At 39.3% G+C, this 6,257-nt stretch overlaps 1 protein-coding gene across 18 annotated transcripts in view; it reads right to left on the bottom strand.

Moving 5' to 3' along the window:
• Positions 1–6,257, bottom strand: part of KCNS3 (potassium voltage-gated channel modifier subfamily S member 3) — a 59,396-nt gene that overhangs the window by 38,046 nt on the left and 15,093 nt on the right. For 14 of the 18 annotated variants that reach the window (XR_013948704.1, XR_013948705.1, XM_080585701.1 and 11 more), the window contains one exon: positions 364–548. The gene's annotated coding sequence lies outside the window, so the exon portion shown is untranslated. Of the gene's footprint in view, positions 1–363; positions 4,734–6,257 lie in introns of all 18 variants that reach the window. The other 4 variants (XM_080585699.1, XM_080585700.1, XM_080585704.1 and 1 more) reach the window with 3 other exon arrangements.

The following is a 6,257-nucleotide window of genomic DNA, read 5'->3' as shown; positions in this document are numbered from 1 at the left end:
AATGAAGCTGGAAATCTTTGGTTTAAAGAGAGAAAACTTGATAATCCATCAAAACATTTAGGACAAAGCTTAAGAGCAAGTATCTCAATTATGGTGTCGGGAGAGCTGTATTGATTTATATGAACTGGCAATTTATAATCCACTACTTTCAGCATTATCTGCATGAGTGCGAACTGCAATTACTTCCATTGTAATACCAATTCATTTCTTTCTGGAGTCACCCACAGAAAAGCATTCTGTATTCTTGAGAACATGTCAAATGTGCATTTGAAGCTTTCCAATTCCTGACTTCAGAGTTTTGCCTAGTATGTATTTGGACATCTGCACTCCCTGAAGGTACTTGCTCGCTGGTTTCCTACTCACCTGGAGTGTCCCAACCCTCTCACGACCTTGGTCAGTTCCAGAAGCTCTTCCTATTCTGCCACGGCATGGATACAACCACTAAGGTAGTGCTGAGAAGCTGGTGTTGAATTGTCATTTCTAGAAACAGAAGCTTCCAGAGAAGGAACTTCCACAAAAATTTTGCCTTAGCAAGTAACTGTGGATACCTGCAGATAGACAGAAGGACATTTCAATGCTTCCACATTTTCCTGTAAATTAAACTATTCAGCTGAAACTGAATTTCAAAAAGGCAGATATAGTTACCAGAAAATAGGTTAAATTTTTCAGGGGAATTTAGCTCTTGCTTTCCTTCTAAGAAACCATTGTCTTCAAGCCAAAACTGGCAGTTCTTATGCTTTTCATGAAATTATATATCACTTCTGATCATGAGGAGAGCATAATTTTTTGATCTCTGACACTTAAACATTAATTGTTGTATACTAAGCTAATTGATTCTAATTTAATAGGCAAGTCAATTAATTTTAATTGTGACAAGAGAACATTGTAATCCTTCAGTGCTACTGGATGGATTCACATATAAAAATATTGTTCTAGTGCTCTTTAATGGCATGGACAAGTTACTCAAGGAACAGACAATATTTTCTATACTTGTGTAGTTTTCAGTGCCTCCTACAATAGTATCAACTCTGATTCAGAGTTGGGATCTGTTAGGGTTTGAATATTTTCTGCTGCTCTTCAAGGTCTCCTGACTCAGTTAATGCAGGTCACTAGAGTTATATCTATTTCCCAGTTCACAGTGTGTGCAACATGGTTACGCCCCTGCTGTACATCAACATGAGACAGGAGCATCAGCACTTCTGTATATAAAAGAAACCTGGGCACTTTCTCAAACAGGAGTCACTGTAAATGGCTGGGACACCAGCCCTGAAGTGAGTCCTACTTCACAGTACCAGTAGGAGGAAAAAAAAAAATGTCTGCAATCTTTATTCATTGTCAACTAAAAGAATTCAGCTTTCATTCTGCCTTGGGCACTTGTATTAATAGACTAGTTCCTCAGAGCCATCTAGCCTCACTCCATCAATCCATAAAGATATCAAGTGTTTTCTTGCTGTAGCTCCAAATAAAAGAGTCAAAAGAGTCTTGCGGAGAAGGGAAGACTTGACTGAAATGAACTGACTGACCTCTTGGTACGAAACAACTGTGAATAATGTGAACAGAGATAAGCCTGCATCTCTGCTACTGTCAGCTACAGCTTCATCTGTCATCCCAAGTAACTTGTTACGCAATTCTTCGGCACTTCTGTCTAACACAGAACTGACTTCCCCCATATTTTTAAAACAGACTGACTTTAAACTGGATGCATTGTGGAGATGGAGCCATTTTCCAGCTCATTTTCAAGTCTATCACCCCAAGTGGGTGACACCCCCACAAGGCTGCTTGTTTCAGAGGGAGGGATCCACTACGCTGCAGAACTCCCAATACCCTTTTACTGCAGCAGGACCTAAATGGAGGTCCCATCCTGCTCTACGGTAGGGTCAACCTTCATGTACAATGCTGTCCTTGTCACTTGTTGACTGTAGCAAAAGACAGAAATGGGAAAAACTCCATAAAATTGGGCTCAAACTTCTTATTAAATGCCAAGGAGAAGAGAAGGAAATTGAGATATAGATCCATGCTCGGAGGGAAAGCACCAAACTGCTCTGAAAAGTCTATCAGCCAGAAGCTGAATCTCTTTGAGACTGTTGTGTAGTATCTGTAAGATGCAATGATGTATTTGCTCTGTGGTGCTGAACACCTGTTATTCAGATCAGTAACTCCCTGCAACTGCCATGAAGGAAAGAACTTCTCTTGTCTTCTTGCCACTCTGGTGCCTTCCAGCGAGAGTGAGAACAGAGAAAATAGACCACCAGGAGCTCAATGTTTTAGTGAATAAGCGAAGACATCCAGGGTTTTACTGCAGACCCACTTCTCTGTTTAGGGGAATGTTACAAAGGACATTCTGAGCCATGAACTTCTCATTCCCTTCACCTTTAACCTCCCTACGTGCAATTTTGTTGTTGTTTTTCTATGGTTGTTGTTTCTTTGGTGTTTTTTGTTGGTGGTGTTGTTTCTTTTTTGTTTGTTTAAGATTGCCACAAACATCAATACAGATCTATTCGGTACTGTTCTCTTTTCAGTATTTCCCTTGCATTGTTTTTCCATAGTTCCTCATGCAAGTAGGAACACAGAGTGTAATGTTACAAGCATGTATTTACTAATTTTTGTTCAGAAGACTCTTTCAAACCAAAGCTACTGAACTTCTCACAGTTATTTTCTTGTGTGCAACAACTACTGACACCTATAAGACTTCAACAACCAGGCCCTGAAGATGGTGCAGATAAATACATTCCCTGGTAATTAATTCTGAAAATACATATCTGTATCCAGAGTGAGATTTATTTATGTAGTCAAAGAAATTGTTATTTTTGAAAATGGAAAAGAGTACTACTTTTTTTTTTTTTTTTGGCCACACTACAAACTCCTTTAAACAACTTATCTTAAATCCAAACTAGTTGGAAACATTAATTTTACTGTGTGCATAGACTACCACACAATCGAGATAAGTTCTCATTCTGTTAAAACACAAGGGGGAAAAAAGCTGTATGAGAAATACTGCTTTCTAAACAAGAATGACAGAGAATGGTCATTTTTTACAGGATGATAAACTGAGTACAAAGAAGTGATTTTACACCTTAAGATGTAGTTAGAAGACAGGTATTTACTAGCTAACAGAATGACTGTAAAACACCATTGCTCAAAGTATTTCCCAAGGCTCAGCTTTTACAAATGATTAAGACATAAAATAAAAGTACTGATCTCTGCTCACAGATGAAGGGCAGCAGGACTCAGCCGATAAACAGTAAAGCACTTCACTCAGGATCAAGAGGTGAGCCATGATTTTACAACAGCATAAATTCCCCCTAACATTTCTCAGAGTCTGGAGCAACTGGAGGTCAAAGTATATTCAAAATCAAACTAACTCTGTTTATTGATTAATTTCAGTTAGTAAAACTCTACTTCATTTTCAACATTTCATTAAGATGAGAGCACTAGAAATGTAAGCTAATGTTACAACAGGCAAGATCTAAGATTATTGGGAGTGGGCGGAAACTATGACGAAAAGAAAATAAGTTTTACTTAGAAATAGCAAAACAAGAACTTTAGTGCACAGCATTCCGTAGAACACTAAACAGACTTATTGTTGAGACAGCAATATAAACCCATATTGGTTATGCAGGTTATACTCATAATGGTATCTCCATGTAATTACACTGTATAATAAATTCGGTGAGCAACAATTTACTGCTTTATTTTGAGGGCACTGTAGCCATAATTTGTGCAAGATACAAAGAGGAAATGGATCCTGCTTAGGAAGGCCATGACCTGGAACCTGCTATAATCCTACTGTTAAGCGACTTTTAGATAAAGCCAGGAATACACAGGAGAGTTTCAGGAAAACTAGGTCAAGAGGAGCTTCAGGATCTGAAGAATTTCTTGTTTCACTTCGAGTGACCTCAATCCCTGAGACATGGACCAGGATATTCATAGAATCATGGAATGGTTTGGGTGGGAAGGGACCCTAAAAATCATCTAATTCCAACCTCTCTGCCATGGACAGGGATACCTCCCACCAGACCAGGTTGCTCAAAGCCCTGTCCAGCCTAAATTGGGAACACTTCAAAGGATGGGGCATCCACAGCTTCTCTGAGCAACCTGTTCCAGTGCCTCACCACCTTCAGAGTAAAGAATTTCCTCCTCGCATCTAATCTAAACCTACCTTCTTTCAGTTTAAAGCCATTACTCCTTGTCCTATTCTACACTCCCTGAAAAAGAGTCTCTCCCCAGCTTTCCTTTTAGCTAAAGAAAGGCTGATGTAACATTCCCTGGAGCCTTCTCTTCTCCAGGATGAACAACCCTAACTCCCTCAGCCTGTCCTCATAGGAGAGATGCTCCAGCCCTTTGATCATCCTCATGGCTCTCCTCTGGATTCATTCTAATATTTCCATGATATTGTGCCAGGCACCATCAGAACAATTTGTGGCATTTAAACAAGTGACTCCAACCCCTGGGCAAAGACCACAGTTGACAACTTCTCTCTCAGCACAAGGGAGCCCTTTACTTACACAGTGGACTTTTTTATTCAAGGGTAAAACTGTGCTCAGCTTGAAATGATGCTTTCCTGGAGTGCCAAAGCCTGCATCATGTACATCCTAACACAGAGCTTCCATAAACTTTGCAACTCTCAACTTGAAGTATATCATCAGCTTCTTTGATCTTGCCTTCTGTAAACAACAAGTATTCATATATACCATAATAGACTGCTAACTATTCCAAAGCACACACTTCTTGCCCTGGAGAGAGTATAAGAAAGGAAGCAAACACATAGCAGATGTTAGTTACTTGGTTGCTTTAATTGATTCAGTTCGTTTGATGAGCTACTGGATAAGAGCTCATATAGAATAGAATAGAAAATGAAACAAAACACAAAAGAAAGATGTTTATTGCAAGAATCAACATAATTTTCTGAGATGCCAAAAAAAACATTCAATAGAAGTTCCAAATGTTAAGCTTGAGGGCCAAATAAAAGCCAGTCATAAGGAAAGCTGTGTGAAAAGGATATAAACATTAGAATAAAAGTCAAAACAACAGGATCCAACTCTTCCCAGTCCAAACTGGAGATGGGCTTTAGCCAGCACTTTTGCAGTCATACATTGTTGGTGAGGCCACAGACCCATTGTCTGGCTTGGAAAGGAGATAGCAAATTTCTGGGCTTTTAGCATGCTGTGAAATCCCTAAAGCTCACAAAAGGAGAGCCACAGAGACAGAGTTTGTATATATGGTCCCTTTGAGAGAGCTACACCATGGATGTATAATGTGGCACAAACTGTTGCGGTTTCCATCCTCTTCTGGAACATCCCTCTAAAAGGTTTTTAGTGAGGATGTGAACTCCACACCACAAAGTTATTTGTCAGGAAAGTTTCTCTTTCTCAGTTATCACTCTCATACTCTCTATACAAAGCCCCTGTACTCAGTCAGGTCCCACATCACAAGCTACAGCACATCTTTTTTGATGTTTTTTTTGTTGCACATTTAACTATGGTAGTGCCTCAACTACTGGTAATTCCAAATTGGGACAGCTTCAGCTTTTGTTAGCATAAATCTGTCTGTGATTATCCAGGCACAATGGAAAGGAAGCTGAACTGATTTACGATTGGATAGACTATGCTGTGCTTTGCTACTTAAAATATTTGAAGAAAGCAAGTCCCTACAGATTTTCTACTAGTTTATTCCATGGCTAAATTGTCTATAGCCTCACCTTCTGTTTATTACACCACAGCACTTCATAAGCCTCTCAAGATTAAGAAACACTCACATTTCATGATGTTTTCCTGTAAGTAGAAAAGGCCCTAGTCCTGTTCACACTGAAATCAAAAGAGTTACAATACTGACCTGAACTTGGAAGGACAGGGAAATCTTTATAACTCTGAAAATTCTTCAAGAGCTCATTTTGTTGTTGTTGTTTTCCCAAAGAATCTAATAATTGTGGAGGATTTCCATTCTAAGTTCCCCAGTTCAGAAATCTGAGTTTTGAGCAAATTCACTATCAAGTGTCTTGTTTGGGCACCTGGCTATCACCAGGCATCAGATATTTCCTCCTCATGGTGCAGATGACCACCTAGGTTCTAACTTCTGATAATTTCCTGAGAAACCACCCTAGCTACATATGTGGAGGTTTAGACATCTATCTACTTTTAAAAACTACGGATATGACCCTAACAACTTCAGTTCAGAATGAAAACTTTAACCAGTTTTGAAAGTGTTTGGATTTGGAACCACACACCATAGGGCAAATACTTGTGTAATGCACCACCTAT

Source organism: Anser brachyrhynchus (assembly GCF_964034855.1).
Source record: "Anser brachyrhynchus genome assembly, chromosome: 3".
Lineage (NCBI taxonomy): Eukaryota > Metazoa > Chordata > Aves > Anseriformes > Anatidae > Anser > Anser brachyrhynchus.
Note: the sequence above shows the minus strand (reverse complement) of the source record. Positions and strands in the feature narration are given on the sequence as shown.